General features: G+C 33.1%; 1 non-coding gene across 1 annotated transcript; it reads right to left on the bottom strand.

Annotated features, from left to right (window-relative positions):
* Window positions 1-8,065: 8,065 nt before the first annotated feature.
* On the bottom strand, window positions 8,066-8,176 carry LOC123238383. Its single transcript, XR_006505575.1, has one exon. It is a non-coding gene; the product is annotated as a U6 spliceosomal RNA (small nuclear RNA).
* Window positions 8,177-22,367: the final 14,191 nt, after the last annotated feature.

The following is a 22,367-nucleotide window of genomic DNA, read 5'->3' as shown; positions in this document are numbered from 1 at the left end:
TATATTGGATTTAGAAGACACAATAGATATTTTGCCCAAATTAGAGGCTCTAAAAGAGAAAAATTGAAATTTTTATAATAAAAATATGTAGAAATAGAAGAAAATTTGTCAGAAGAGAAGCAAAATGTAAAAACATCAAAATAATACATGAACTTTATAGGTGCTAAATCACTGACCCTGAAGACAAGATAGAAAAAGTTATTTTAAAAACTTGAAACTTTTTCATAAAACATAAATTAAAAATAACATATAAATCAGAGAAGTGAACATTTAAACAAATCTTAATTAAATTCTCATATTCATCAAATGTGGCAAATATGGAAAATTGGTGGAGGCACTGTGGGAAGAAAGAAATACAGATTTGTCTGGTAAAGTCTGAGAATTAGTCTAACTCCTCTGGAAAACAAGTTGCAGCTTTTCAAGAAAAATTAGTAAATGTTATTCATTTCCTTTGATTTCAATATCCTACTACTGGATTTATAGGCCAAGGAAGATTTCTTGCTACTTGTAGGGTAGCAAGAAAAGTGTCATATGTACCCACAGAGCTATCACAACATTATTGTTGATAAAAATCTGGAAGAAAACAATATGCCCAATACTTGGGAAAATGAGCAAAATTTAGCATATGAATGTGATAAAATAGTATGAATTTGTGATTTGGAACATTCTTCATATGGTTGTTAATTGTTTTACATCCTTTTAGAATTATTTATTCCTATCCTTTGACTATTCATAGGGAATAATAAATATGAAAAATTTCAAAGAAGCATGAGGCTACATCAAAGTGGTGAATAGTGAAGAAAATAATGAGATGGAAATAGATACAGTGATTTCAACAACATAAATAAAAATGAAATTGAACAGCAAAAAACTTTACATAACAAAAATGATGAGAAATTCAGAATAAAGACAAAACATTTCTAATCAATGTAATCCAGAGGCCATCACTAGGATACAAAAACTTCTCTTGAAATGTCAAGGCATATATTGTTTAAATGTCAAAATTTCAATAATATACAATATTTTTCAAGCAGCTAATTTGAATAACCCAAGATTATTCCGCAAATATGTGAATTTGGAAAAAGAAATAGCATAGGATATTATAAAAACAAAGGAAATCATGTTATCCTAAATACCATAGTTACACCTGTATTTTATCTAATGAAACTATAACTATAGTTGTCCTCCAATGTTCTTTCTTGGGCTCCTTCTTTTATCCTATAATATCATATTTGGTGATTCATCAGCTTTCATAGGTACTACTTATCATACTTATGTATGAAGATGATTCCCACATTTATATATCATCTTTAGACTCTCTGGAGTTACAGTCACACATCATCAACTTGCCTTTTGAACATTTCAAATTGGACATTCTGTCAGCTTTTCAAATTCCACATTTCCAATATAAAGTTCATTATCTTTAGCCTCAAACCTTCTCTCTTGTGAATCTCCCTACTACTGTACCATAATTTCCTCAATAAGTTTTATAATGTAGATGTTGTCTTCAAATCCTCTCACTCACTCTACTTGAAAATCTGTTGTCATGTCTTTTCTAAGTTTGAAACCCCTCTCTTCTGCTTTTCACTCTAATCCAATATCTATCCAGGTCCCAAAGTGATTTTTCTTAAATTATAAATCTAACCATGTCACTCTTTCCTACCTTTACTGCTGCTACTACTACTAAAACAAATCATAAACTCAAGTGTCTATCACCTCCAGGATCATATATAAAATCTGCTTGGTATTTAAATCCTCTCATAATATGACTACTTTCAAACTTTCCATTCTTGTGACAATGAATTTATTCATGCTAAAAACCAAAAATACAAACAAATAAGACATGTTAACATAAACTCAGAAGGACCATTTAAAAATGAAAATAAATTTAAATCCATAAATAAAATTGAGCATAAATCATGATTTTGGAAACTCCAAAAAAACATCAGCAGAATAGTAACTATACTTCCAATCTCTGTTATTTTTTGCCTATGTTGTAGAAATATTAATAATAGCCATAAAACAAAAAGGAAAAGATATTAAAGTCATGAACAATGGGGAAAAAGGGAAAAATTATCCCTATTAGCAATGACATGATGGTTTTCTTTAGAAAACTCCAAAGAATCAGGAAAGTAGCTTATTAGGAAAACTAGTAATATATTACAATATGAAATACATTCATAAAAATGATCACATATGATCAAGAAAGGGAAATTCCATTTAAAGAGACTACAGAGTATACAGATAATCTGAGTTTATCAAGACATACTTAAGACAGAGAAACATGTAAAAAAACCCTCTACTCTGTAAAGAAATAAAAAATAAAAAATAAAAGGAATGTTTCTTGCTCATTATTTGACCATTTCTATACAATAAAATTATAATATCTTAAATAATTAATAGATTTAATGATGTGCTAATCAAATCCAAGGTATACTTTATAAAGCTAGACAAAATAATAACATAATTCATTGGAAGAAAAAATATCTAGCATCTCAAAGGAATAATGGAGAAAAATGAAGAGGAAACAGGACTTCCAGACCTCGAATTGTGTTATAAAGTACTAATCACCAAAACTAATTGGTAGTAGTTAAAAATAGATTACATAAGCAAGAGTCAGAAAGAATCTAACCCAATAACACAGTATTTGATAAACCTGACCTGAGACATTAAGCACATGAAGACTCCTCAATTTGACAAGGAATCCAGGGGAAACTGCAAAAATCTGGGAAAATACACATTTATATTAATACTTTATATCATATATCACAGTAAATTAATACTATAGAACTGTATAACATATTGAACCATAAAAAAATTAAAAAGGAATGAGAGCAGATACCCTTCATAAGAATAGCCAAATCTAAAACAAACAAGGACTAAAGAAAATCATTTAAAGAATTACAAAATGAATCATTTGAATTATAATAAATTTAAAAGGTTTTGCACAAATTAGATCAAAGCTTCTTTGGTAATTAATGAGTAATAAATAATAAAACATTTATTTATAAAATACTTACTATGTGGTATCTTAGTCTTAGGGATACAATAAAAGGAAATAAGATCATCTTTGCTCTCAAGAAACTTTCATGCAACTGGGGAAGACAATACATAAAATATAGTCAAAAGAAATCAGCAAGTGAGCAATGAAGTAGTTTGAAAATAACTGGAAAGTGATTCAAGGGTTGGGTCTGGGTAAGATAATTTATCATAGACCTGGATTGGAGTAGAGTTTACATTCCAGTGAGAATTAGATGAGGAGCATAAGAAGAATGGCCAGAGAGTGAACAACATGATTTGGAAAAGGCTTGAAAGACAAGATTGAAAACTTTGGAATGAATAAAACCTTTATATGAAATATACATGACAAGAGTCTGAAGTTCAAAAGATACCACGTCTCAAAAATATAGAGCAAATTCATTTTAATAGCTTAGATTAAAACTGAACTAAGACTTTTAGAACATCCTGTTTCAGAATTAACGCAAATATTGACTAAGAACCATTCAGCAGTATATAAATGGTTAAAAGATACAAATTGTTCTCATAAGAATTTCAAATTATTAGCCAATATTAGCAGTCGTGAAATATTTACACAAATTTTTAAAAACAAGTATAAACCAAAGCAATTCTTTTTCACCTCACATGAATCAAATTGGCAAAGGTGACAAAAAGTAAAATAATGTTAGAGGAAAGATGAATACACTAATATTCAGAAGGCAGATATATAGTTTAGCCCAATGATTCTGAAACTGGATTTAGAAAAATATGAAAAAAATAATAAAAATATTTTCTTTGATCTAGAAATTCCATTTGCTATGTATGATGAGGAGCCAAAGGCAGAACTTAAGTTTATCATATGCCAGAATAATTAAAGAACTGCAGATACAAAATAATTCCCTATAGAGTATATCAGACCTTTATTAGAGATATTTGAGACAAAGATTTTTATGATTCTTAATTTTTCCTTTTCAACCCAGCTGCACTGATTTTATTTATGTGAAAAACTTTTTAATTATATGTAATTGAATTACTATATTTTATTCGTTGTGATATCTTCCAATCAATTAATCAGTATCGACTACCTGCTATATGCCAGACAATGTGCTAAGCATCTCTTGTTTGACTAAGGATACTTTACCTAGATATACTTGTGAATATCACTTGATTTAATTCTCTTAGTTTATACCCTCTAATTTTCAAAGTGAACTGTTTAAGTCTTATTGTAGTATTTTCTGTGTTGGGAAGGTTCTGATATCCTTTTATTATGTTTTGTGACTGAATTTCTGTCAAGTAGGATGTGCTCTATTCTAAAATGAAATGATTAATATAATAGTTACACATTCATCTGTGAATTTAGTGATTACTAACAATCTGCCTGACTTTTTACCCTGTGTGAACAACTTGTATATCAACTCTGACACTGCTCTAGCTGGCTCATATTTAAAATGGTGTGTAGTTGCCTGAGAGATTGGAATCCTTCCAGCTGCTAAGAAAATTGTTTCAGATAGACCATTCTTGAAAAAAAAGTCAAAACAACTAACATGTTGGGGAATTTCCCCTAAAATGGAATCCACACTTCTAAAATTAATGGTGCTTTGGCCCCTGAAAAAATGAAGGGGAGATGAATTGAAACCAAGGTCAGATTTGAGGAAAAAACAGACTAATTTCTGGATGCTAAGTGCTATTATCTGAGAGAGGCAGTGAATTAGAAAGTTGGACCTGGAGTCAGGAAAACCTGAATTTGAATTCTGTCTTTCATAGTCTAAGCATCATTTCTTTATCTGAAAAATGGGAATAATGTTATCTATATATGCCTCACAAAGCTATTGTGAGGCTCAAAAAATATATATAAAGCATCTGACAAATTTGAAAATAATACATAAATGACAGATCTAATTTCACTAAGACATAATTAATTGCAGTCCACTTTGAGGCCTCCCACATCTCCCATGGAATACTGATATAGATTTCTTCCTTTCTTCAGTTGTCAGGATCTTATCTATTTATGATCAAAACTTTAGTAACATTTCATAATACCCACAAGAATACGTCTAATAAGTAATGTGAAATCCATTATTCAACTTCGAAATGTTATTTCATTGGGGAAATCAACTCTTGAGTAAGGTCAATATGTTCATTAATTTGTTTTTAAAATAAACTTTATTGATGCCTTTCTTTCATTTAGAAATTTTGCATATTTCCCCTCATACTCCAGAAATGACATCTTCTCATATAATGAAACAAAATAGTTAGGTAGAAACAATTGTTATGATAGTATCCAACAATATATGCAAACTCTACTATTATAATTCTTTCTACTGAAAAAAGATATGGTTCATATAAGTCCATTCAAAGAAAGGGGTTTTATTTTGCTTTTATTCCCTGAATTTTTGAATTTCAAGAGTCTACTAAAGCCTTTACTTAAAAGTTGCCCAATTATCTCCTTAAATAAAAATTTTAAGAAAATTGACTTGGAATAATCTACTTGATTATATTTTAGCTAGCATCACTATAGAATTACCAGAAACAGAAGAGATTATTTTAAACTCATGCTAAATTACATGTTAGTAGAAATATTTAAAAAGTGATTCTTAATAAACTTTGTGGTTAAAAAGTTCTAAAAATCATTGCCAAATTTGGGATATATGACTAAATCACACTGTAATTTGTGATTGTAGCTATTCATGGGAAAATGTAAAATATTGTCAAAATTACATCAACTACTGTTTAACTTCAACAATGAAAATATTTACATCAGCATCTTGTCATTGGAGTGCTGGGAAGAAATTTGCTAGAAATTAAGTCTACAACAATATCTTAACAAGTACCTCATGTTAGCGTGTTGAGTGAAATCTAGATCTTGATGTACTAATGACCATGATTCTAAATTTGGGTTAGTCCTAGTTTCATTGAGGAATTTTTCCTTTTCCGAGGGAGAGTAAAATTCCCCCAAAAGAAATTCAACATCATCGAAACCAGGGTTGAAAAGCGTGAACACCCATTTTAATTCTTTTAAACTTTTGTAAGACTTTTCGTAGAATCTAGGAAAACATCGTTTTAAAACCTCCATATCACTAGGAGTGAATGCCTTGTATGTTTTGACATGCACCACCCCCTTTCCAGGTTGCACAATAGTCCTGGCTACTATTGGTAGCACAGAGACCACTGCATTCTGAATCGGTTGTTCTTTCTCTGTTTCCTTTTGCCCCTCAAAACTTTGATTCTACAATTTCTAGTTGCAAGATCGTATGTTTATCAAGTTCCTTTCCTTCACGTATTTGCCTCAACACTTGGAACAGTAGTTTGATGTTCTCTACTAGTTCCTTGTTATCATTATCTTGTTTTGGATGAGATGCCTTATAATAATTAAACAGATGAGTCAGGACCGCTTTTGAAATTGCCAAAAAATGCCATAGAGACAGAACAATTGCCACAGCTATTGGTATGAAGTATATACATTCAGCTAAAGTGAATGCAAACCATTTGTAATAGTCATAGATTTCAATTAATTTTGTATCAAGTTTGGTACTTTTATCAGTCAAAACATATATAGTCCCTGCATAAAAGACCAAATAAGCAGTGATAGAGTGCTTAATACAAAAATCATTCTTGTGAAATTCATTTTCTTTTGCTTCAGAAGATAGTAGGTTTCATTTGACTTGGCTCGCCAGAATGTAATGGGGGTAATTTGAGGAAAGGTGTGGGGTACAAGGGAATTTTGAAAGGAGGTTATCAGGGATTTGTTAGATAGTAAATCTAGGTTACAGGTAGGCTGGAACAGGGAGATTCAGGATATAATATAGCTGAAGACAGGGAGTACAGCACTGAAGGGAAAAGGATCTTTAGGGAGAGGGAGAATTAATCTAACAGGCAAATACAGCAGGGCTTATAGACCAGGACTCAGACTTAAACACAGGCTGAGGGAAATAGACTAAACTGAAATTAACAATCAGGCTTTAGTTAATTTCACAGGAAGGGACTTGTTTTGAAGTTACACCTTCCTTCAAGATGGATACCCCGGCTTCCTTTCAAGCCCAGAGTATGTTGGTTCTTTCCCTCTTCTTCCCTCTCTTAATAATTAACTGACAAATTATACTAATAGGTCTGTTAAAACACAAAAGGGTTTATTATCTTTAAAGGTTGATGTGGCAGGAAAGTGGATCGAGGAAGCCCTAACAGTTGACTCAGGAACCTCAGGTAGGGGAAGGGAGGCAGGGATGGAGTCTGAGTAAGGACCTGCCTTTAACTCAAGCTTACAAAGTGCTCTTGATATCTAAAGGGAATAAATGATGACTGACTAGTTTCTTTATATCTAATATTGTCAATTATAGTTAACCCTTCACGAATTTGAACTCCTCTCTAATTACTCTCCTTATTATCTCCACAGACATATAAGGTTAGGGAAGGAAGGTAGGAAATAATATTGGGAAGGAAGATATAAAGGGTTTATCCAAAATAACAATTTTGTAAATAAATATTTCAAAGCTAGGCTAAATTTCAATTCTACAGATAGGTAAGGAGGCAGCCTAGCTGGTCAGACAACCTCCCTCCACGGGAGACCCAAACCAACTGACTTTTCCCTCAAGATTCCAAACCCCTAACTGATTTCAGAACTCAGCCAAAGCTTGAAAAAACTATATGACCCCCTCTCTCTATACTACACACATTAATCTCCAAATGAGTAAAAGAACTAAACATAAAAGATTACTTCATTTAAACACACACACATAATCTCACATTAGAGAATAATGGAAGGTATCACCTTATACAACTATGACTAGGGAAAAATTCTTAACCAAATATAGGATAAATCTGCTATTAAATAATATGATAGGTAATTTCAATTACATAAGATTAGAATAGTGATGCAGTCGATAGAGTGCTGAGCCTAAAGTCAGGAAAATCCAAGCTCAATTCTGACCTCAGATCTTGGACAAGTCACTTAACCCTGTTTGCTTCAGTTTCTTCATTTGTGAAATGAGCTGGAGAAGGAAATGGCAAACCTCTTCTGGTATCTTTGCTAACAAAAGTCCAAATAGAATGATGAAGAGTCAGATAGGACTTAAAAAATGTACAAAGGATGCTTCACAAATTTTCATGTCATCCTTGCACAGAAGCCTTACTAATCTCCTCTGTTTTGTTCAAATTTTGGCATAGGTGCTGCTGAAGTGATCACCGGACATGATTTAAGTGACCGAACAATAAGATTATAATATCTTTGGACAAACAAAATCAAAGTAGAATAGGAACCAGACATGTTATTTCATTGGTCCTTCCAATGAGGAAACTTCCTCTACTTAAGGTGGTCCACCATTTCTCTTCAGCTTATAGTATTAGAACTGCTTAGAGTACTGAGAGGTCAAGTAACTTACCCATAGTCACATAGGCCAGGTCACTAGTAACTTGGGATCTTTTGCTTTATAATGCCATCTTGGGGAAAAAAATCTTTGTAACAAATATCTCTGATGAATATTCCTATTTACATAAGATAAAGACAACTGAAAAGATACTAATGGGACCCATTCCTCAATTGAAAACAATTCAGTTGATGTCAATAGATATTTTTCAGTGTAAGAAATATAAATGACTAACAGTCATAGAAAAAAATTTCATCATTAATAAAAAGAGAAACATTAATATCTAAACAACTAAATTGGAAAAGGTAAAAATGATAAATATGAAAAAATTATATTTAAAAGTTTGGAAATGATAAATGTTAAAGTAGAATTAAGGAGATAGGCACATACACATATTATTAGTAGAGCTGTGAATTGAGGCAATAAATCTGGAAAACAATTTGATATCATACTATATAAATCGTTAAACTATGTTTGACTTACATCAGTGACGGGCAGCCTTTTGAGCTTGGTGTATCAAAATTCACCAAAAAACTGAGTATAACTTGGGTGGTGAGTTACTTCGAGAAAAAAACACACATAATTTTGTTATATTTATAGTTTAAATAACAAAAATGTATAATTGTAACATATAACTGTATTTAATTAGCCAAAAACTAATTATTTAACTTACCTGCTTAGTGATAGTTGTTTTGGTCTACAGACCTCTGGCACAGAGTGTCTACACTACACTACAGCAAATCAAATGTTTCTCCTTGGTATGCAGCCCCATACTTCTCTGTATGCACCCACATGCGGCTGTGTGTCATTGAAAATGGCTACACCTGTCAGTGCTGACATGTGTGCCATAGGTTTGTCATCAGGGACTTACATACTACATTTTGATACTATTTTTTTAAACCCTTACCTTCTGTTTTGAAGTCAATACTGTGTATTGGCTCCAAGGCAAAAGAGAGGTAAGGACTATGCAATGGGGGTCAAGCGACTTGCCCAGGGTCACACAGCTGGGACGTGTCTGAGGCCAGATTTGAACCCAGGACCTCCCGTCTCTACGCCTGGCTCTAAATCCACTGAGCTACCCAGCTGCTCCCTTGATACTATTTTTGATCCTGATACTATGACTGAGGGGCAACCACGTGGCACAGTGGAAAGAGTCAGAAAGATTTATCTGAGTTCAAATCTGCCTTCAAATACTAAATGCATGCCTGGGGAAGTCACTTAACTGCCTCATTTTCTTCACCTGTAAAATGAGTTAAAGAAAGAAATGGCAAAAAATATTTTTGCCAAGAAAACCCAAATGGGGTCATGAAGAACCAGATATGATTGAACAACAACTATGTCTGACCCAGTATTACCACTCAAGGAATGAAATTTATCTATGTCAAAGACAAAGGAAAAGGCTCTAATTGAACAAAAATGATTATAACAACACTTTAGTAATAGCAAAGAATTAGAAACAAAGTGCTTGCTCATCAGTTAAGGGTCAACAGAATTCAGAGTGTAGTGATAAAATGATATTACTGAATGTCATTTCGCTATGATAAATAGTGGGTATGAAGAATACAGGGGAAACTTGGCAAGATGTATAAGAAGTGATACAGAGAAAAACAAGCACACCCAAGAGAACAATTTACATTGTATGCCCCGTAAAAAGAAAAAGTCAGAATTCTGATCCAAGCAGTGCCCAACTTTTGTTCCTTAAGTAAACGGATGGTAAACAGCATGCCTTCCTCCTTTCAGCAGAGAAGATTAAGGTGTAGGATGGCTACCATATTGCTAGACATAACCAATCAGTTGGTATATTTTGCTTAGCTGCATTTCTTTGTTTTAAGGAAGGTGTGTGTGGTATGTCAGGTTTTGGAACTGAAGTCAATAAGAAGTTAAAGTAATGTAATAAAATAATCAATAAAGCAGATTTACAATGCAATATAATGTAATTGATTGTCTAATTTCTCTGATATGTTTTCTCTCCAGCATACTAAATATACATCCAGTTTAACCTGCGAGGTGATGAATCATTTTTAAGTTGTTAAACCATCTGGAATAAATTGTCCCATGATTCTTCTCTGCAAGACTATTAATAATATTTCAGTGTGATGGTGTAGACACATCTATATTCATAGAAATAATGTTCAATTTCTAGAAATAATATTCTCCCAGCAAGTATTATGCTTACTTAGTATATGATAAGTTTTGAACTCATACCAAGTTGGAGATCAGATAGTTTTTCGTATGTTCTTTATATTTAGGACATGATAGGAAGCTGAATTTCTCTCTTTAGTTGGCCCAATAATCATATAGGAGAATCCTAATCACAGTAATATATTTCAGTGTTTAAGTTGGTAACTCTAATTAATAATTTCTTTCATATTCTGCTAGATTTGTGATGTAATTGATGTGAATTCTACCATCAACAGTGTAGATTCTGACCTATTCAAGTTTTTTTCTTTTATCTCATGTTACTCTTGTCCATGTCCTCCCATAAATCTTCCATGGGGGTACCCCTAAGGTCCTAGGAGATTTCCTCTAAATTTCTAGACAGTTTATGTATACTAGTGGAGTACACGGGTCATCTGTTGGTTTTTTGTCCCTATTGGCAAAGCTATCCAGATCTCCTGAATTTCTTGACTGACTTTCAGCTTAGTTTTCTTTTCACTCTACCATACTGTATAATTAAAGATCACTAGGATTGAAAAAAATGATTCATTATTTTTTGTTGTCAAAATGAATGTAAACAATAATAGTCTCTCATTAATGCCTAAAAATATATTGTGTTACTAGACATGAGGTCAGTTTTAAAAAACAAAGACTGTTAATCTGTATTTTTTTCCTTTTAACAGAAGCTACACAAAAAATAGGAAAAAAACTAACAATAAAGATAAAAATAGGTCTTTGATCAAAGAACATATGTAATTATCTTACAGTTCAAAATACCATATGTTCTTTTCCTAATACAATCTGCTAGTGAGTAGGTGGTGCTAATGTAACAATTTGGGCTAAAAATTAAATAAAATAGGAACATTTATTCTTCTTTCCAAAAAGGTCACTGAAGAAATTGGTGTAAAGATATCTAGGTCAAAAGCAAGTATACATAAAAAGAATTAAATATTATATTTGAAAGGTAATTTTGGGTAGTGGCAACAGATCTAACTGCCATGATGACTACAAAGGAACTGACTCTTAAGCATATCCTATAGTTAACATCTAATTAACAATAATAATAACAATAATAATGTTTCTTGGATATGTAATGATGTATAAGCTTCTATTCACATATCATAATTTCTAGGTGATGTCTATCAAATTTTGCAAGAATAAAGAGTCATGCTTCAAAGACTAGGCAAGAAAAGACAGAAGATTATTTCTATCTTTGCTGGCTCTGTTATCTGTGTATTTGGTGATACATAGAATGACATAATTACTAAAGTAAAAAAAGTTCTCAATTTCCATTCATTGTACTTTCAAAGAGAGAATAGCTCCTGGTTCTGACTCTTAAAGGGGGCGAAAAAAACACCCTAAAACAGGCATGTGTTATTTTAATATGTATATATCATATACAAGTTATCCTGAAAATGTCAAATATCTTGTTTCAATATATATATATATATATGTAGTAGGTACTTTTATTTTTCTATTTTCTATTTTATTTTTAAAATTGTTATATTAAAGAGCATTCCTATTATATACTGACTTTCTGAGCATCACTAGAAAAGTAGCAATTAAATTCATGGTCCTCTAATGCTGTAACAAAGTTAACATAATCATGATTTTGCCATAGGCATCCTGTAAACTGAATTTACAGGGTGCCATATTTAGAGGATGGGCAGCTATGTGTTGAAGTGGGTCTCTATTTAGGGCCTCAAAATAGAAGACTTATCTTCCTGAGTTAAAATCTGACTTTTAACAGCTGTGTGACCCTGGGTAAGTCATTTAATTCTTTCTACCTCAGTTTCTCATTTGTAAAATGAGTTGGAGAAGGAAATCACAAAACATTCCAGTATCTTTGCCAAGTAAACCTCTAATTCACTAAGAGTCAGACAAGACTGAAAACAACTGAATAACAACAGAGGGCAGGCAATGATAGCATTATACTTAATGGTCCTTTATCAGTGTAGAAACAATAGAGTTTAGCATCCAATAATTAAACTAGGGAATTTTTTTTGGCAGACCCAGATGACTTATTCCTTTACTCCAACACTGCTCTCCCTCCTCCCTGACTCTATCTATGGAGTGGCTTCTCTACCAGCAACATCGTACCAGTACCTCAAGGTCTTTACCCTACCACAGTCATTTCCTCCCTTCACCTCAATAGACATTGTACTTTGTGCTGCTTGTCCAGGTTCTGGAAATTTCTAGCTACAGCTCTGTAGCTATGAGATGTGCTTTAGTACTGAAATTCACATCTCACTGAGATGGAAAGAAACTTAAAGAACATCTATTTTAAAATTTATATCTGTAATACATGCATAACCCAATGGAATTGCTTGTCAGCTATGGGAGTGGAGAGAGGAGAGGGATGGGAAAAAATCATGAATCATATAACCTTTGAAAAATAAATTTTAAAAAAGAATGCTAAAAATAAAATAAAAATAAAATTTCTTTCTTGGGAATGGAAGGAGAAATGTGTAACCTATCTATTTCTTCTCAGTATGTTGAGCTGTGATCTGCCATGAATCTGTGTATTCAAATTCAGTGGAGTCAAGCATCTGTGCAATTTTTAAATTATTAGGAGAGACAGCATTGTACCAACATCTCAGTAGAGGGATGTAAAATACATATGAAGTATGTGATGTTCAAGGTTTCTAGGTTTTTTTCTACTTTAAAATATCATATTCTCTTATGTGCTAGTCATAAACAAAACTGCATAATATGTAATTTGTCTTTACCTCTATTTTTTCAATAAATCATTTTGCTCTTTTATTATTATTATTATGGTATCTGCAAACTAGTCATGATAAACAATCTTTCAGCTATTACCTGGAACATTTTCATAATCTTTAATATTGAGATGATTTTATGTTCTTTGCATATATATAGAAATATATTATAGAAATGATTTGTTTCTTTTCCTAAACAAATCCCCAAATTTTAACTTAATAAAACAGATCCAATATTAATGACTCTTAAAGACTATGTTGATATTATCTAATTCTTTTAGTTCATGATACATAAAATTTATGCTTTATATTTGCAATATTTATATGCATATCTATATATAGTTAAGATCAAGCAAGTTAGTATCCAATACCAATACTATTCAATAAAATAATATTAAAAATAAAACAGAAAATAGAAAAAAGTGCCTACTATGTATACATGTTAAAAATAAGAGATAAGACATTTTTTAAATAATGTCCATAAGCACAGATCTATTAGAAGAAAATTTAAAAGCTACTGGGATAGTTTATATGAAATGTGCATTTTTTTAGGTGTAGTCTTAGAAATAATTTCTGAATGTGGTACTTAGAAAGAATTATTCCATGATATAAAGTTTGAGCTTAAGAACCTCAGAAGCTATCTGTGCCAAGTTAAGACTTTAATCTAGAAATACAGTCCAATGGAATAATTTAGATTTTTAATTTAAATTTTTAGCTTTTAAAATAGATACCTATTGAGAAAAATAAGTATTCTCCCTTCATCTCCACCTCCACTCTTTTCCATATCACCTTGATCCAGGAGAGAATGGTTTCAAACTTAAAAGAGTTTCTCTATAGCATTTGTTCCACAATTTCCAATTCTGACATAGCAGATACAACCAATTTCCACTAGTTTCTTTCATTCCACTCCTGTTTGAGTTAAGCAGGGACTTAGGACTTTACTCTTCAACAAGCTCAGTTCTCTGCAAAATTGGGCATGGATTCCAGTTTCCAGACTTTGGTGGTTTGTTTTCCTGACCCTTCAAAACTCACAAGGTGGCCACCTCATCTGTTCCATCTCCAACATTCCTTCACCTAATACAGGAAAGAACAGCTACAATAGGGATAGAATCAATAGTTCATGGCTATGTGTTGACTGAGTGGGGAGAACAGGCTCTTTCTTCCACCTTTGTAGCAATTCCTATATACTCCCTCAATCACAGTCAGGCAGGAAAAAGGAACTGCTGAATTTTGCATAAAAAAAAAAATCTGAAATCGAATCTAGGTTCTCCCACTTATTAACTGTGCAACCTTTGACAAGTCATTTATCTTTTCTGGGCCTAAGTTTCCCCTGGTTCTCCACTGCTTTCTAATTTTGTAACTGAAATTATATCAGTCCTGCTGCTCCTCCTGGAAAGAATATTATTCAACTCACCATCCACATTTCTTCCCAAAACAAAACTCTCTCTAACCAACATCTCTCTAAATGTGTTGTCACAAAATATCAGAATGGAAGGTCCATGAAATTAAGAGACTATTTCACTTTTGTATATGAATCTCTAGTTTTTATCATAGTGTTTGGCACATAGTAAGTACTTACTTTTTTCATTTATTCATTCATCGTTTAATGGATATGCTATAAGATGTTTATTGTTTTAAATTTTTCTTTCAAATTGTCCCCCCCCGCCAGTTTTCCCAGAAGTTTTTGTCAAAAAGAAGTTTTGCCCCAAACTGGTTTATGTTCTTGATTTCATTAATTTTTAAGTTATTATAATACCTTTTTTGAATCTTGCCAATCCAGTCTGTTCCATTTAACTGTTTTATACTTTTTAAAAATAATGTCACATAGATTTTGATGATTATTGTTTTAAACTACAATACAGTGTCTGAAAATAGCATACCCTTATTTTTACTTTTTATTATTTATCCAGTGACTTTAAATCTTTTACTTCATTGATTTTTATTATTTCACTGGGGTCCTTAATATTGGTAGAATAATGAGTACATCATGAAATCTGCAAGTTAACATAGGTAATATTATCATTTATTCCAGTATAATAGCAAGCCTAAGCCATGAGCCTTGAATATCCTTGCAGTTATTTTTAATTTTGGAGATGTATTGTCATAGTCTTTTCCCTAGATCTTTAATGAAAATTATTTTTTCAAATTTATTAGTGATATTGGTTCTAATTTTATTAGTGATACCAATAACATTTTAATTATACAATACGATTATAATGTGTAATTACAACTATTAATAACACTAATGAATTTATTTATAATATTAAAAATAAATGAGCCTATTAGATAGGAACATATTAATATCAATAATAACATTTTATAGCACTTTAAAGTTTGCAAAGTGCTTTAAGGACAGGATCACATCTGTTCCTCAAAACAACTCTCTAAGTTAGGCAATCCTTCTATCTCTGCTTTATAAATTAAAGAACAAAGACTGATTTTTCTCTGGGGCCCACAACTGGTAGATATCTAAGGCTGGATTCCAACTTACATCTTCCTGATGTGAAGTCTAGAGCTCTTTGTAATATGCTACCTCTTTGTCAATGAGGTCGGACTATGCAGGCCTATCTTGAAACCAAGTTACCTGAATGTGAAGGATATTTCTTGAAGCTTTCTCGGGATGACTTAAAATTAGTAATATCTTGCTTCTTATTACTGAGGGTATATAGTAGAAGGGTCCATCAGCTGCTTTGTCTGCTTATCCTTTCCATTCCTTTTATTCATGTCTTTCCTTCAACTATTACTACCATCCTCCTCAAAAAATGAAGTGAACTACCAAGCATTTTGCTAGGTACTCCAATACATCATCATTTCTCTTTGGAATGCACAGGCTTTGTATGGGCTATTCCCCATGTCTAGAATCTCTCGTTTTCTTCAAAGGTTTCACCTTTGAAGTTCTTCAAAGGTGTCACCTTTGAAGTGAATAGGAATGGTAATAGCTAAAATTTTAATGATTTTTCCTACCTTTATTTTGTATTTATTTGTTTATTTATATGTTGCATTTCCTTCTCAAAGGTAGAGACTATTTCTTTTTATATTTATACTCACAATACTTTACCCAATGCCACACAAAAAGTAAGTCATTGAATTAAATTATGGCATATACATGTCAACAAGTACATATATGCCTATATTTTTAGATTCCATATACATAGATGTAATCATTGGTCCATAGTGCCAGTTTTTTTTAAAGAACATGGTCTTAGTTAAAAAAAAGTTAACTCAAAATAAGTCTAAAATTATTCTGTTTATTGGGTTACACTACTTTATCCTTTCCTCCATATCCCTGGTGAACTGAAGTTGTATAGAAAGTTCATCAAAGGAATGTTGATCAGTTCTACAAATCATAGTTATAGGGGGGAAAAGTGTACTACCCTTTTATGGAAGAACAAATGGCGTTTTTGGTGGGTTTGGGTAGGAAATGTTCCCAACACCTTTTCAATTTCTCTCAAACTCATTTTTCAAAAATGCTGGTCAACACATGAATATTAAATGATCCCAAATGAGAAGAAATATGGAAGTATGGTATACCAGTGACTGGTTCCAAGTACAATGATTTTTCCAATCTATGTGATCATGGCAAGTCACTTTACCTCTAAGTCTCATTTTGGACAGTAGCAAAATAGGGACAATAATCCTTGTGCAACTTTTTATACTATCTACTTCACAAGGTCATGGTAAGGAAGGCACTTTGTAAAGCTTAATGATCAGAGAAATGTGACTTACTACTTGGATAATACTTGAGTGAAAATAGTTCTAGGAAGCTTTGAATAATGTATTTAGACTTTATATGCATGAATTATTAAATCTAGTACATTTATAATTAGGATTGGTGACAGCAAACATGGTTGCCAATTTGTGAACATATTCTAGGTATTTCCCCCAGTGGTACACTTATAATTACAAAGCTTTGTTAAATCATGTACCATTTGGTCTCAAGACAATCCCTTAGCAAGTGACATCAGTTTGAATTATCTAATTTGCAAGTATTTGAAATAACACCTTAAAATGCTAAGAGGAAAAACTATATAGCATTATAGCCAGAGTAGAATTAAATGGCAAAATGCTTTACCTTTTGAAATACTAAATATAAGGTGACAGAATATGAAAAATCTTGACTACCCCATTAGATTGTAAGTTCCTTGAGGGCAGAAACTCTCTTTTACCTCTTTTTGTATCCCTAGCCCTTAGTATCGTGCCTGGCACATAGTAGGAATTTAATAAATGTTCATTGATCAATTGATTATATCAGTAACCACCTTATTTATAGCTCATAGTTAGTTATGCCATGCTCTGTTTTGCAAAGCATTTTCTTCACAGTGACTTTGTCATATCATAGGACAACCATGATGCCCTTGTTTCAGACGAGAAAGCTAAAGTCTTGAGAGGGCTAAGTGACTTGGTCACACAGCACATATATACAATAATTGAGACAGAAATCCAGGTCTTCTACTTAGTAATGATAATACTAATTAAACTAAGATACCTTATTCCTTTTTAGAAGCATAATCTCTTAGAATATGTAAAATAAGTAAGAAATAATGGGTTTCTCTGTGTCTCAAAGGAAATGCTTTAAAAAAAAGGCAGCTAGGTGGCACAATGGATAAAATACTGGGAATGAAGTCCAGAAGACTTATCTTTCCAAATTCAGGTCTGCCCTCAGACATATCCTAGGTGAAAGACCCTAGACCCGTGTTGGTGAACCTATGGCATGTGTGCCAGAGGAGGCTTCTCCCTTCCCTCTCTCCACCACACCTGAGGACATTTTTCACATGACCTCCGTGCAGCAGCCAAATAGGAGCTCTTGCTCCCTCCCCTGTCTGGGGTAAGGCAGGGGGACTCATATGCGGTGTGAAGGAGCAGTTTGGGCACTCAGTCTCAAAGGTTTGCCATCACTGCCCTAGGCAAGTTATTTAACCATATTTGGCTCAGTTTCCTCATCTGTAAAATGCCAAGAAAACCTCAAATAGGATTTTCTGACATGAAAAATTAGACATGACTAAAAAAAAAACTGAATAAGTATAACAATAGATATTCTGATGTATATTTTTTAAGAAGAAAAAGTGATTTGAATAACAGTAAAACTGCCCAGAACATAATTGTTCTGATTTTTTTTGGTAAAAGACAAAAATAAGAATTCCTATATTTTGTTATTTTGATTGCAGCTGAACACTTGGTAAGGCCTTAGGAGAAAGAAGCATGTGGAGATCTGGGAGAGAGTGGTTCAATTTCATTTGACTGACAATTTAGGTTCAATGATGAGCAATTGGTGCACTAAGGAAAGTCCTACTTTCCAAAATCCTGAATATAAAAGAGATTGCATTTGGAATTGCCATCAAGAAAGATTGATTTTCATATTTATTGTTTTTCTTTATTTTATTTTCTATTTTTCTTTCATAGAAATAGTGATGGTCATATAAATTAACTTTTTTTCTATTGATCAACTTTTTATTATATCAGGGAGAATACATACATATATACATACATGTGTGTTGTAATAAACATATTTATACAAAATGAATATTTTACATATGCACACATATATAGAAATGTGTATATGTATATATTATATATGTGTTGACTGTTGTTTATTGAACAAGAAAACCAAAAATTGTATCACCAGTAATGTCTTTTGACTCAGATAAAAATAGATTGAAGTGAAGCAGAGTTATATAAAATCTTTGTCCTTACTCTTTTTTCCAGAGTCATTGAAATAAACTAAAAGTCAGGACAACTGGTGATGGCTTGGGATGCAGTGGATGACCTCATCGATGAATGTATGTACACATTTATGTCTCTCCTTATGTATGCAAGTAACCTGGTTTGTCTAGGTATGTCCAGTTTTCTTCTCCTGCTCTCCAGTTTCAGTTATTTGTCTCTATTCTGTGCTGATTGCCCTCCTTAGTTACAGTTGTTGGAAATGAGCTGTATAGGACTCCAGAGTTTGATCTGTGACAATCTTGGGTCCCAAATTTCAAGCAGGATGATGCATCTAGCCAGGTTTACCTTGAGGGGGCTTTTGGAGTTGGAAGTGGGACTGTGTTCTATGGGAAAGGAGAAAAACCCATGAAACTAGTTTTCTTTTTCTTCCCAAAAACTGAGGTAGTGTAAAAGTTTATATTTGGGAATTTATTCCCCTAATGTAGTAGAATAATAAGTTTTTACATTTGTGATAATGCCTTTTGAAGTAAACAAAAGCTAATTTGAGTGTTAATGGCCAAATGGAACTAGAAGAGTGTTGGGACAAATTGCCTGTAATGGAAGAAACATCATTAATGGGAACTGGAGCTAAAGCCTAAACATTTCCCAGTCTCTTAAAGTTAATGGAGAATTCTGGAAGAGGGCCAAGATATAATCTAACTGACCTTGAGATGATGAGGGGGAGGAAGGACAAAGACTCTGTTACAGTATGTCTCTGTCTCTCTGACACTTTATTTCTGACTCTCTTATCTTTCTTAGCTTAATTCCATGAAAAGAGAATTGATTGCAAAATGTGGTAATCTTGAAAAGCACCACAATTATTTTAGTGTCCAAAATATGTCTCTGAAGTGCAGAATAGGTAGCAAAGTATATAGGATAGAATGCAATCCCTGATACCTATTTGGTGTGGCTTTGGGCAAGACATAAAAACTCTAGGAATCTTGTTTTCCTAGGGTAAAATATTACCCTAGGTAATATAGGTGAAAAAAATAGGTGAAGAAAGTAGAACCAGGGCCTTGAGATAAACACAAACTAAAACTTAAAAAAAATAAATAATGCTAAATTTGGACAAATATACATAAAAGAAAAGGTTCAGAAGTGGTCCAGGAAACAATGGGATATTTTTGTTGCCTCTTATTAAAGTTGACATACATATTTTTAGTAAATTATAAATAGTGGATTCTATAGCTTTATGCATTCATTATTAAATTTTATTTGGATATGTGTTTTTGTTAATTGTTACTAAGTTTACTTAGTTTACTAAGTTACTAAGTATAAATTAAATTTTGAATAAAATGAATAAAATTCAGAAAACAAGATTTCTATCAAATGAAATGCTGCAATAAACCTTCAAGTACTATATATACGTATATATATGCACACACAGCTATTGTTATCAAATGAAATTCGGTAAAAAAGTGCTTTTATGAGCTCTAAAATTATGTAGATTGGAAACAATTTAAAAATATTCATCATAATAATAACAAAACATTAATACCGCATTGAGATTTCTTTAAACCAGATTACTTTACACCAAATCCCCAATTGTACAACGGTATAATTAGTTTTCAAGTTCTCACAGTACAATATGCCTAAAATATTATTTCCCCCAATTATCAGGTTCATATCTGTTTTTAATTTAATAACAGGGAATTTAAGTAGATGGAATGCAAGATGAAAGATGATGAAGATAGAGGATGAGATGAACTCCCACACCATCACTCAAATTCTTTACTCATTCCCCTAGATGGCATAGCAAGAGCAAATATGGTGAAGTCCTTCTAGAGTTTGGAGGATTGAAATCTTCCACAAACAGTCCATGAAGGCTTAAGGATAGAAAGTAAGTGAAAAAAATATGATCTCTAGAGCCCCCTAAACAGCCTGGAAATCTACAGAGGGGCACCTGAAATATTGTAGAGATCATAGCCTAGATAGGCTGGGGTGGGCAGATGGAAGAAGTCTGAGGGCACAGGTCAGGCAGCCCCTTGAGGCTCAGAATATTTGGCATTCTAATCTGGAAGCCAAGAGCAGGTAGGACTCAGACTCAGCCATCCCTAAAGTCTGTACAATGGAAACTGAACTGAAGAACACAAATTGAGGATGGGCCTTGAGGTATACTCCCTGCCTGAGTCCAGCAGTCAAACCAAATCCAACCTATGTCTGACCAAGTCTTCCCAGTTCTACAGCTAGATTGAGTGAGAGAAAGTAGCCTGTGATGGTGAACCTATGGCACACATGCCAAAGATTGCATGTAGAGACTTCTCTGTGGGCCCCTATGCCAGAATTAGTTCCAAGAAAGGCAGAGGGACACTGACAGAGCTGCTCGCCTCCCTCTCTCCACTGTGCTTTCACGTTCCTCTGCCCAGCAGCCTAATGGAAACTCTTTTTCCTTTCTCTGTCCAGGGTAAGATGGTGGTGGTGGGGCAGGGCATGGCATACAATCTGGGGGCAGGCACAGTGCAAGATCTCTTAAAAATTCACCATAACTGCTCTAGGCTTTCAGGCTCCATCTTTTTTTTTAAACATTTATTAATATTTATTTTTTAGAAAAGTTAACATGGTTACATAATTCATGCTCTTACTTTCCCCTTCACCCTCCAAGCTCCCCCCACCATGGCTGATGCGTATTTCCACTGGTTTTAACATGTGTCATCTATCAAGACCTATTTCCAAATTGTTAATAGTTGCATTGGTGTAGTAGTTTCGAGTCTACATCCCCAATCATGTCTGCCTCAACCCATGTGTTCAAGCAGTTGTTTTTCATCTGTTTCCAATCCTGTATTTCTTCCTCTGAATGTGGGTAGCGTTCTTTACCATAAATCCCTCAGAATTGTCCTGGATCATTGCATTGCTGCTAGTACAGAAGTTCATTACATTCTATTTTACCATAGTATATCAGTCTCTGTGTACAATGTTCTTCTGGTTCTGCTCCTTTTACTCTGCATCAATTCCTAGAGGTCTTTCCAGTTCACATGGAATTCCTCCAGTTTATTATTCCTTTGAGCACAATAGTATTCCATCACCAGCATATACCACAATTTATTCAGCCATTCCCCAATTGAAGGACATAGCCTTATTTTCCAGTTTTTTGCCACCACAAAAAGCACGGCTATAAATATTTTTGTACCCATTCTGTTTATCTATGATCTCTTTTGGGGTACAAACCCAACAATGGTATGGCTGGATCAAAGGGCAGGCATTCTTTTATAGCCCTTTGAGCATAGTTCCATATTGCTAGCCAGAATGGTTGGATCAGTTCACAACTCCACCAACAATGCATTAATGTCCCAGTTTTGCCACATCCCCTCCAGCATTCATTACTCTCCCCTGCTGTCATTTTAGCCAATCTGCTAGGTGTGAGGTGATACCTCAGAGTTGTTTTGATTTGCATTTCTCTAATTATTAGAGATTTAGAACACTTTCTCATGTGCTT

Source organism: Gracilinanus agilis, chromosome 2 (assembly GCF_016433145.1).
Source record: "Gracilinanus agilis isolate LMUSP501 chromosome 2, AgileGrace, whole genome shotgun sequence".
NCBI classification, from domain to species: Eukaryota; Metazoa; Chordata; class Mammalia; order Didelphimorphia; family Didelphidae; genus Gracilinanus; species Gracilinanus agilis.
This window is presented reverse-complemented; position numbering and strand designations above follow the sequence as displayed.